Source organism: Miscanthus floridulus, chromosome 16 (genome assembly GCF_019320115.1).
Source record: "Miscanthus floridulus cultivar M001 chromosome 16, ASM1932011v1, whole genome shotgun sequence".
Lineage (NCBI taxonomy): Eukaryota > Viridiplantae > Streptophyta > Magnoliopsida > Poales > Poaceae > Miscanthus > Miscanthus floridulus.
The window spans coordinates 8035450-8048233 of record NC_089595.1 but is presented as its reverse complement, the minus strand read 5'-3'; the positions used below and the strand labels follow the sequence as shown (position 1 = coordinate 8048233).

The 12784-nt window shown below is 40.0% G+C and overlaps 1 pseudogene; it reads right to left on the bottom strand.

Annotated features, from left to right (window-relative positions):
- Positions 1 to 1166: 1166 nt before the first annotated feature.
- LOC136510219 (uncharacterized) lies at positions 1167 to 12548 on the bottom strand (annotated as a pseudogene).
- Between the last annotated feature and the right edge of the window lie 236 nt (positions 12549 to 12784).

Here is a 12784-nt window from a genome sequence, read left to right as displayed (position 1 = left end):
AACGGGCACTATACCAAGATATGATAGACATTATCCAGGGGTAATTTCGATCTCTCGCGCACAACTATTATTGAATAGACTTTGCTATAATTTATTAACGATCGTACATTATTGGTCGCACAGGGTTTGGAAAGAGTTTATTCGGCAACATCGTAAGGATTGTAAGGCACCACTTAATGTAGTTGAAATACCAGTAAGTTGTACTATATACACTTCCCCACGTGTTTAATTACTATATCGTACTTCAATTTACGTGTGAGATGATGAGAATAATCTTCTTCTCGTACAGTGGTGTTTGCGGCAGGAACCAGGTAATAACTTGTGTGGATACTACGTTTGTGAATTTATCACTGCGCACATAAGAAGAACTCCTAAAGATGTCCTCAGAGTACGTATATATCAATTTTTATTTATTTTTAAATGAATATATATACATATATGTGTATTAATACTTTTCCTTTTATTTCAAATGCAAGACTGAATGGTTGAAACGAAGGGTCATGCAAAAAGACCATCTGAAAGCAGTTCAAGAGTCAATAGCAGGATATCTTCTAGAAAAAGTGCTAAATCCCAACGGCGAGTTCTACTTTGATCTTAAGGAATAAATGATGTAAATTAAATGTTTATTGATATCGTTATTTTCGAGAACAAGATTATGAAAGTGTTGTATATATACATATATATATATCTATAATATATATAGTTTCATACTTTATTCGAATATAATAATGCTCAAGATGAGAATTAGATGTAATTATACGCATGCGTGTATTTATATTAGCAGCGTAGAATACGTACATAAAAACATATTATATATTAAACAAATACGTGTAACTGAACTGAAAACAAATTAAACAAAAAAAAAAGAAAAAGAAAAGGAACCTTTAGTCCCGGTTGGGGTTACCAACCGGGACTAAAGGGTGAACCGTTAGTCCCGGTTGGTATTACCAACCGGGACTAAAGGATGCGCCAGGTTCGCTCGGCTGGAGGGCCTTTAGTCCCGGTTGGTGTTACCAACCGGGACTAAAGGTCCCTCTTTAGGCCCGGCTCGATGACCCGGGACTGAAGGTTCCACCTTTAGTCCCGGGATCGTTGTCCCGGCGCGGTAACCGGGACTAAAGGCTGTTACCGTCCGGGACAACAAGTCCATTCTGTAGTAGTGTAAGCTAAGCCAGATCACTACATAGCTCTGCAATGCAAGAAGCACCCAGTTTTCCAGCCTCAGAGAGTGTGACAGCATGATATTTTCACCCTGCAGGATGTTGGTGAAAGGTCCTAATTACAGTATCCATCGAAGCTTTTTGGCTACATATTGCAAATGCCATTTGTGTTACTACTGTTCAAGCGAAAATTGTGTCTGCTAGATTTCAGTGTTGCAGAAAATCCTTTTTGCCCTAAACGTCGCTGTTGACTTCACATTACAAAGTTTGGTTAATAGTAACTTTCAAAGTATTACATGAACAAAAACACTATTCTTAGATTGGCCGTTAAAGTAGTATAAACGATTGTAGATTAATCTACAATCATTTATATGCATATTTCTTGCAAAATTGGTAGCCAAAGTTTGAACAGTAAAATCAGTGTGACATTTTCCCCCCGGAAATGGGAGTAGCATAACAAAACTAAGCATCTTTGACCATGTAGAATACGGGGCGAAATCCATTACTCTGCATTATGATATCTAACCTGGTGATAGTGAGTCCATCATCAAGTATTACGTAACATTGGCATCAACAACAAAGCCCACATGAGCAGTTCCAGAAATTTTCCAGGGTCCATCAGAATCCATGCTAATCAATTGTTGCCCAGATTTTTCTGAGTTGATACTCGCATCTGAATCTTCTTCATCACTACTAAGAATAGTACTAGGAAACGCAGGTGCACCTTTGTCATTAAGAACAGAGTTTGCATCCATGACATTCACAGCCCAGCCCAATCGGCAAGCAAATAATGCATGTGCCTGGAGCTGATAAGGTCAGCTTGTAAAGCTGCAGCCAGTTCAGCAACAGTAGCATTAGCACTTGATGCAACGTCGGCAATAAAAAAATAAAGTCACTATTATGGTGACTGCAGAAAGGTACATGTAAAATAGGCATGAGTAGCACATGAAAGATCATTACACAGAAAACCGCAAGCACTTACTCTTTAGTTGGGTCTGCATATGATTGATCTTTGTTGGAAACAAAATTTTCAAGCCTAGAAGCTGAAAAACAGTAATGATGAACTCTTTCAAATTCTATATTCGTAAACTTAATATAAGATTTATTTACAAACACAAATCTGCATGATATATAGCAGTCTAGAATAACAAATTAGAAGAGCAGTTTATAAACTCTTACCAAAGGAGGCTCAAGATCAGGGTTTTTTCTATATGCTAATTAGGGATGATAAAATGAGACCATCACATAAATATCAATATTTATGCATGTATTGGAAATAAAATATCATGTTACTTTTAGGAAGTCTTTATTTAACACATCTCTATGCCATGTTAAGTTAGTTCATTGCCTGAAAGTAGACCTCCTATTATTCAGGTATTGCGTTATGGATGTTGATTTGATCTGGATGGCCCTAACCCAAGCAGCCTGACATCAGCCAGCTGATAAACGGCAGCCGGACCCACAAGGGCAGGGATGGAGAAGGGGACTAGGAAAATAGATGTATTTCTTCTTGCTTGATTAGATGGATACATCTCCTCTCCTTATGTAGAGAGGCTTACTTGACCCCTAAGCAAGAGACCATTATCTCTAAATAACCCTAACACTAAGGCCAGTCTTAGTGAGGAGTTCCATGGCATTGTTTCCAAGGTTGTCAAGTCATATAGAATGAAATGAAACATGGCTTAATGGAAAGTTTCATTCTATGGTTTCATAAACATTTACATGGATAGTTGGTAATCGTGACAAAAAAGTTTCATCCTCATGAAACTCAATCATTCTCTCTCTCTTTTCTTAAAAACGTTGCCACATCATCGAAAATGCCTATGTGGCAGCTTATTAAATACAAATGAAACTCCCATTAAGAATGGCCTAATGGGTCACATTGCCAATCCCAGCCCAATAGGAGCAGAGATAGGAGAAGGGGGCTGGGATAATAGATCTATTTCTTCTCGCTTGATTAGATGGATATACATCTCCTCTCCTTAAGTAGAGAGGCTAAGCAAGAGACCCTTATATCTCTAACACTGATGGGCCATATTGCCGTTCCCAGCCCAAGGCCCAACCGACTGCCCATCACATATTGATCTATCATCAAATATGATTTTTTTCAAATAAGGTATAGAGCTATAGAAGGCTCTGCTGTCCAGTTTTATTCTCTTGTCTAACAAACATTTATGTTGTCTTCTTGCATAACCACAGACTAGGTTACAAGGCTGAGCATCATCCTTGTTTGCATGACATAAGGAGAAAGCATGAACACAAAACATAGAGCCACGATGCCAATCAGTTAGCTTAATTCTGCTGGACTGATTGTTCCCTCAAAACATCTCAATAATATCTTTGAAACGGTCATCTGGGTAAACAGGCACATCCAAGTACACTAGCCCTCTTTAATAAAGCCCGTTTGTAACCTTCAGATAAAAAAGAACATATGAATTGGCTTCCTATTTATGTATTTTGTTTGTCTATATTGTTACTGTCTCTTCTTCTGAAAGTTTCTACATTAAACCAATAACACAAACTATTGTCAAAAAAACTTCATGAAAGATCACTCAAGGCTTCATAATAATAATAAAATATTAGCTTTACATAGGGAAAAAAAGCCAGGCTTCCTTCTCATTAAGAGCAGTTCTCATCATATTATGTATTAAAAGTACATTAGTGTATCATAATACTGAGAAATATAGCAAATCTGACCTTGAACTCTTCCAGTGTAAAGTTAACAAGACAAACCCCCCACCAAGGCTCAACTGGGAAGTCAACAGGCTGTGTAGGCAGCATTTCTTTTGCAATTGATTTGCTCAGCTTCCACATTAGTTTCTGGAGAATTCAACAATGAAACATTATCGGTAACAGATCTAGTATCTTTCTGAAAGATAATATCTAATAGAACATAAAAAAAAACACACACAAAAAGGTTTACTAAGAACATGTATAACATGCTAATCCAGTTACTATTCATCACTTTCTACATCAACTAGATTGATTGCTCACGCAATATCTAATCATGGGTCTAGCATTCTACATATATAGGCCCTAATAGCTCACAGTTTAACTGTGACTCAAGAGCATACATGAATGAATCAGTTTTATCATTTTGGATTCTGTCTTATCCTTTTTAAGGTCCACAAGGAGGGCTACATGCTTTTTCTTTGCGAAAAGTTCTCTTGTTATCCTTTCATCTCAGATCTGTAAGCCATGCAGTCATTTGTTTGCACTTTTCAGTATGATGAAGTAGATTACCCAGATACTCACATGATCAACTATTTGAAACTTATGTCTGTTCACAAGACTGCATGAACATCTGACAGTAAAAAACTAAGATCATGTGCAGCACTACCTTTGATCTGCATTTGTTCATAGTATCAATAAACTCGTTTCTCCCAACACCAGTAAGCCTTAGTGCATCAGCAGCAGTGAAGTTTCTTCTGAGTTAACACCAAGCGACTGGCTATCCCCTCCAATATTGTATTAGATCCCAAACTAACTGCCATAGCATTGCTAGAACAAAGAACACCTAAATTCGCCTCCATCATAACCTGTTGGAAAGATCTAAAGATGCCACTGGCTGTAAATATCTTAAATAATCAGTTTCCTTCGATATGCAAGATAGTTCGACCGATGAACAAAACCAATTAATAAAAACTCTGAAAAAAATATAAATTTCTTTTTCTTACCTAATAAGCTCTTGCCTTGAACGTGTTGGTTTTGAAGGACCTGGTGTGCGTGGGTGTGGGTGTTTGTAAGGGCTCTTCCCCCTTTTTTTCTTAATATAATGATACACAGCTCTCCTGCGTGTTCAAGAAAAAAAAACTCTGCCCTTGAACTGAGCAGCACTGTAATATGGCCACAAACATGAATTATCTGCCAGTCAAGACAAAGAAATGTCATGTACAGAATACATGGAAAATAAATCTCGCTTTAATTATGTTAACAACCACAGCATCGCGCTAAAATATAATCTAAACACAAATGAGAAGCACAGGAAAAATATATAAATTAAATATATAATGCTCAGTGTCAAGCATGGTATTGAAAGGATAGGTGAAGTCTAATTCTCTGGACAGCTATAATATTGCTTATGAATTTTATTTATGCCCAGGGTTCATGAGATGCTGGGCATCAGTACTAGGTATGTGCGATGGATGAGTAGCACCGGGAAAATACTAAAAAACACGAATTTGGATGAGGGACCTACTAAACTACGAACCAATCAATTCAACTCAGAAAAATGAAACAAAGTGCTGAGGAACATGATGCACCTTGCTGAGGAACACAACACAGATATGTAGAGGGAGATATCAAATTGCATGCCAAGAATGCACCGAATCTTTGTATCATTGTACCTTGCTGAGGAGGCACCATGCTATGGACACAAAATGCCGTCATTGGGATATATTATAGTGCTACCATTTGTTTGGAAATTAGTTTACAGATCTTATTTTGTGTTCCTAGATTTTGATAGATCTAGAAGACACAATATAGTCAACAAATATAGACCCTTTAAATACTATATCTAAAAGAGGTAATAGATCAACAGCAGTTTTTTTAAGACAAACAAATGGGTATTTGAGACATTCTCATTAAAATAAACAGAATAATGGCTGTAACTGTGTTGCATTCGGTTTGATAACAAAAAAAAATTGTAGTACATAGAAAAATATAATAGTTGCATGAGCATGAAATAGTACTAAAAAACCCTTGTAAAATAATGTAGCAGAATATGGTAAAAGTGCCTGCAAAGCATACACATGTAACTACATAGGTGCGCAAAAGATTAATATAACTAGTGCATTATACTTGCAGGAAGTTTTCAATGTGTTGGGTGTGGCAACAATTGATCACAAGAAAGTATTGCACTGCTTGTGATAATCAATGTGAAAAAGTAGGGAACAAGCTGTGACAAGTATTTGAAACTCAGTCCAAAGTGTAAAATAAATAGCCAATAATATACACTCTTGTACTTCAGTAGAAAAACAAGTTATACATCATAGCCAAGAGTTTAAGTATCGGAAACAGACTAGAAAAACTAATTTACCTATGAATATGATCAATGATGTGAAGGGAAAAGTAAATTCGCGGAATGGAAGAGGAAGACGATGGGAGTGGAATGGGTGGAGAGAGAGAGAGAAACAAGGCTCAGGGATGAGGGTATTGAGTATTGACTGCAGGTTGTGCCTGGCACCCTGGCTCTGCTCAGGCATTGCCTAAAAATTCTGCCACACGTGAAGCCTTGCCATGCCTAAGTTGATTTAGGCGAATCTTGAAATCCGCACAAGCGCAATATAATGTGTGTGAGGCCACATAGTTGCGGAAAAACTAAGTTTGTGGTTCTGGCACACCCAAGTAAAATCCCACCCTGGTGTTATTCTTCCTTGAATCCACGGTGTTCATCAGGAGCTTGGAGATTCCGGGTCACCCGGGTAGAATCCCTACCACTCTTCTAGCACCCTTTCCTTTTTTTTTTCTTTTTCTTTCTGTTCTATCCGATATTTGACAGCTCAATCAGCATGGCCGTTTTTTTCCTCGAACACGCAGGAGAGTTGCGTATCATTATATTAAGAAAAGAACAAAACACAGGGAAAGATCCCTTACAAAAGAACCACATAAAGCCACACCAAAAAACAAAAAAAAACCTAGATATCAAAAACAACAGACACACCGTTTTCAGCAATAGACCGAACATGACCACAAAAAATACACAAGGCCAGTCAACCTTCCTCCCGCACAAGGGCCAAAATAAAGTTAACACCTTGTGCTCTGGCCAAACCCCAAAAATGTAATTCCTGTACAGCTAGCAACACAGCTCAGGCCACACTAGGGGAAACCCCATAAAAAACACACCTATTGCGATCCTAAAAAAACAAGGGAATTGAGGCCCTTTGAATAAGATCAAGCGCCCCACTAGAGATTCTATCCCACCAGTCATCAAAAGAATTATCTTCCATTTGTGGACAGAGGTGCTGTAGACCAACCCTTCGCAGGAGGGAGAACCAGAATTCTCGAGCCCGCATGACAGCAGCAGCCAACAGGTGGTTGATGTTTTCCTCATCCTGATCACAATGGGGGCAAGTAGTAGGATGCTGAAGGCCACGTCTTGCAAGTCGATCAGCAGTCCAACATCTGTTTCTAGCAACCAACCACATGAAGAAATGGCACTTTCCAGGTGCCCAAGATTTCCAAATCCTCTCCCAAGGATGGAAGGCAACTTTCCCCTGAAAGAGTGCTGCAATAAGCAGATTTTGCTGAATAGATGCCATCACTAGAGAAACGCCAGATGAAAGAATCTTCCACATCCGGCTGCAAGACTACTGTTGAGATGACATCCCACAAACCCAGATATTCATTAATGACTCCAACAGTTAGAGCCCCCTGCAAGTCTGATACCAAAGAATGATTCGTGAGGGCCTCAAGAACTGTCCTGTTGATATGTCTTTTGGGTACTATAGCTATCACTTGAGGTGCAATATCAGCCACCCTCTGACCATGGATCCACTTATCAGACCAGAAGAGGGTGCGAGCACCATTTCCATACTGCCATTGAGAAGAAAGCCTTAACATTTTTATGAATCTGAAGCTGAAACGTTCCCCATGGACGACCAGGATCACTCTTTTGTAGCCACAGCCATCTCATCCTAAGCGCCCAACAGACATTTTGGATATTGGAAATGCCAAGACCTCCAAGCTCTTTAGGGAGACAAACTTTGGGCCAAGCCACCAAGCAATGGCCACCTTTTACATCCTTTCTACCTCTCCATAAGAAACCTCTTCTGATTTTGTCAATTGCTTTAACAGCCCAAGGAGGTTTATCAACAGCCCATCAGCATGGAAGTGAGCACATGCTGTACTAAAATTCGCCTGCCCTCCTTAGTCAAAAGATCAGCCTTCCAACCAGGTAGCCGATTAGCAATCCGATCAATAAAAGGTTGAATCTGATTTTATTTTATTTTTTTATAAAACTGGAGGGGCTCATGCTGGGTTTCAACTCTAGCCTACCCCAACTTGCTTGGGACTAAAAAGGCTTTGTTGTTGTTGTTGATAAAACTGGAGGGGCCTTGGCCCCTACAGGGAGTTGAATCTGATTTTTTTGATAACTTTTTCAAGAAAAGAGGCACTCCAAGATATTTATAGGGAAAATCCAGCAGCTCACAAGGGAGGTGTTCCTGGCCATGGCTAGGGTTGCACAGCATCTGTTCATGCCTAAAATTCCGTGTGTCAATCCAATTGAGTTTGTGGTGGCGAAGGGGGGGAATCGCATATGCTTTTGGGTTGCACAGCACTTGTCTGTGTGTAAAATTCCTCGGAGCAGTCCCGATTCCTGGCGGCTGTAGACTTGTCGGATAGGCAAATCAAGAGGAGGAAACCATTAATCATTTGCTGGTGTCTTGTGTCTTCGCTTGGCAATTTTGGTTCTTTCTGCTCCAACACTTTGGGATCCATCAATTCTGTCCACAGGTTACATATTCTTCTTTTGATTTGTGGTGGGAAAATTCAAGCAATGCTGCTGCTGCTGGGTTAACAAGGAAGGGGTTCAACTCTCTTGTAATCCTAGGAGCTTGGATCTTGTGGAATCGCTGCAATAGATGTGTTTTTGATGGAGCTACTCCCAGCCTGGTTGGTGCATTGGGTTTTGCTTTGGAGGAGAGTCGGCTGTGGGCATCAACATATTTTGTACAGTTATAGCGTAGTTGGGGTACAATGACAGTACAAGTTGCGAAATATCTACATCAGGAGGTCACAGTAAAACATAGGGCAACATCTAATATCTACATCAGGAAGTCAATTATTCCTTATGCAATATCATATTTATGACACTGTAGATATCTATGTTAACTGTATAAGCTTCCTGAGACAAACTACAATTATCAAAACATTTATAATCCTCTGGCTACGCATGAAGGAGTTGATCTCGCAATGGATGAATCAATTTAAGCCTACTGCAGTGATGCTATCAGATGTAGTTGAAATCTGATTCCCTTGTTAGTTGCTTCAATTTTTTGTCAGAATGTAAACTGAGTTGTCTAGTTTTTGCTTTGGTTGGAAACTGGTATCCCCAGTCTGTAAACAACCTTGCTTTCTTATAACTGAGTTTTATCCTCTTTTCCACACACACACACACACAACAACAAAAAAAAAAAACTCTGCCTACATGATAGGGAGACAGATAATATTTCATGTTTATCATGTGTTGTCAAGGGGGGAAACATCCTCACAGGACGGAGTAGTGAATATGCCAGGTACAGAGCAGTTAGCATGGCACATTTGTATTAACAAACTGGAGAGAAATTGCATACCTTGAGTTCCTGCTTACAAGCTTCTTTGGACCTCAAAAATTAAAGCAGCAACAGGCACCTATGATTATAACAAAATAAAACAGCGTACCATTAACTGAGATTTAAATATAGACTATCCCTGCGGGAACTGCATATCAGCATATGTAATAGCACACACAACTCATGAATGGTTTAGAGAAGTTCCAAAAAAATAAAGGCTTTTCCAATGAGATATGTAGCAACTTGAACTGCTTTCTGCTCATCTAAAGACCTGCTCGCCACATCTGCTCATCTAAATACTTCTCCAATGAGACCTTTGTATCTTTGTGGTGATGATACAATGGTTTATCTGTAACAATGCTTTGAGTGATTACCATCAATTATGTATGAACCTCTACAAGAAGCAAGGATCAATTGGCAAAGCCCGTTTGACCATGTTAGAACTCGTACTACACAGTGGCTCTACGATTCATCTGGAGTTTCATCTGCTTGCCAAACACGCATAAATTAAGATTGATAAATCTATCAGCTTTGTACTACATAACACAGCTTCTTCTTAATTTGACCACAACATTGGCAAGAATTGGATCGACTAGCAGTTCCCAAAAATTGACGCAAGATTTGTTAACTTTTTCCCTAACCTCTTCATGCTTGGACTTTGCTTGATATATTCGGTCTTCTCTTGTGCTCCTAAGGTCTTGCTTATGGTGTTGATCATCGGATCATCACGTCGCCTTCGTCCAAGTCACGTCTTGCACCCTATTGAACTACAAAACAATCACTTGCAAATTCATTAGTCCAATTTGGTTGTGTTGATCATCAAATACCAAAATCCAAAGTAAATGGGCCTAGAGTCCATTTTCCTTACACACATCAATCCACGTGGTTTGGGAGAGATTGAGGTAGAACTTAAACTAAATTCCACCTCATTCCCTTTCAAACCATGTGGTTAAATGATATTAAAATAGTGATTCCTGCAAAATTGTCTTGTATAGGACCAGGATTTTAAAAACTGTTGGAGGAAGCCAACGAATATATTTCCCTAGGCAACACTATTGTTGGAGGAAGCCAACGAATATACTTGAGCCTTTTCCCTGTGTGCCATTATAAAAGATGGTCCCTTCCTCTATGTCACTAAAAAGTTGGAACGGACACTGGTGCCATGACACTTATCTCTTTTGTCTTACATGCTATTCCGTTCGGTTTTGGTCCTAATGGTGGGTAACGGCGCAGCCAAATGACTTCGATGCCCTTAGGTTTAAGAGGCTCTGTGAATAAGTTTGTTTTCTTCTGTACCATTCCTAGGCCAGCAGCATTTTAGGCGCCAAAAGGTCAGCTGTTGGCGCCAAAGGCAGGGGTGTTGGCGCCAACTGAGCCCCTGGCCTTCTCCTATATATAGGTCCTCGGCCCTATTCCTTGTCACTCCTCCAACTTAAGTTGTATCTCCTTCACCTCTCGCCTGCCTCAGCCATGTCCCAAGCTTCTAGCAGCTATGGTGGTAGGGTAAAGCGGGTGCTTTGCCCCAACTGTCATGTGCTTGCCAATCGGTTCATCTCGATGACCACGAAGAACCGCAACCGTGCCTTTCACAAGTGCCCCTATTATGCAGTTTGTGTTTCCTTCTCCGCTTACTTCTTTTGTTTGCCTAGTTTTGATGTTGTTTGCTCACAATGTGTTGATGCTTTGGCTTTCAAATTGGAGGTTGTCAGTATTATCAGTGGGAGGATGAAATGGGGGACATAGAAGTGCAGACACCTACAGCCCCTGCTCCAATACATGTAGTTCCCCTACAGGTAGTGGCAGCACTTGGTGCTTTCCCTACTGCATCTCCTCTGGCTATAATCCAGGAAGGTTCCCAGGCTACTGGAGTTGTAGGCAATGCACAAGTGGACAATGCTCACAATAGGGTGCTGCAGCAGCTTAGGTGGATTGAAAAGATGGTCTATGTTTGCATGTTTCTTGCTTTGTATGCTATTTTCAAGAAGTAGGTGGCTGTGTGTGAGTAGTCATGATGAATGGATGGATGCATGAATGAATGTTCAATGATGAATGATAAATGATTATGTTCAATTGTCCAGAATGAAACAATATATGACAACAATATAATAGTAAAGCAACATTCATCACATAACTGCCTCATCACATAACTGGTTCATCACATAAGACGGAGCTACCTTACTGTGTTTCATCACATAACTGTTGTTCATCACATGATAGCACCAACATGTCTCCAATTGTCATCACATAGCAACTAAATTGCTGGTTTTCATCTACAGCTAAGTACTATCATGGCATCACATAGCAAAGGAACATTCATGACAGACCAAAAGAATAGTGATGCCATCACATGGTAGGTGTTTTCCACAATCACAGACCAAAGTAACATTCATTACATCACCAAAAGAACAATCATGGCACCTTTCACTGCAGCTGGAGCTTCTTCTTGCTTCTAGTATTTGAAGCAGGGCTGGATGGGCTGGTTGCAACTTAGAGCTTCTGTGGTGCGAGCTTCTTCTTCAACCCTACCCTCCTCCTTGGTGAAGGCTAGGGCAACACAGTCTCTAGTGGCTGGGTCTCCATTGAAATGGACTCTTCATGGAAAGGGGCCAGGTGCACAGCTTGGAGTGGAACTGGATCATTAGAACCAGTTCCAGACCTTGTGGCAAAAAAGTGTGCATTAGTTGTCATGTGAGAAGTGGTGTGAACAATTGAAGATCCCTGGCAAAGAAAACATACCTATTAGACACACTGTTTGGGCATGAGGTTGAAGTAGTAGTAGTGGCAGTTGCCCCCTTGTTCTGCTTGCCACCAGAGGTTGAAGTAGTAGTAGTGGTTGTTGCCCCCTTGTTCTTCTTACCACCAGAAGTAGTAGAAGATGATATCCTCTTCCTTTTCTTGTGGGTAGCATTGGCCACTGCTTCATTTTGTGGGAAAACCATCTGGGATGGATTAGCAACCACAATGCTCATCTCTATGTTACATGTTGCAACTTTCTTCAACTTTTTCTTTGGTAGACCCCTACAAAAGATAAGTTGGATTAGTGAATTAAGCAAAAGAGATAAGTGTATATATGCAAAGTAAGAACATGAAACATAGTTTACCTTTTAGCCTCCATTGCAGCTATATCTTTAGGGTTCCCATTCTTACATGTGTACCAGTGATGCCCTAACTCATGGCAGATGGGGCACTCATATTTCTTTGCCTTCCTATTGCTACTACCTCCCTCAAGTGATGATTTCATCCTATTCTTCCTTCTACCTCTTCCTGTGGACCTAAGACAGGGAGGGTGCATGAAAAAGCTATGAGTAGCTTTGAGCCACATGCTCTTGTCAGGAATACATGGGATGGAAC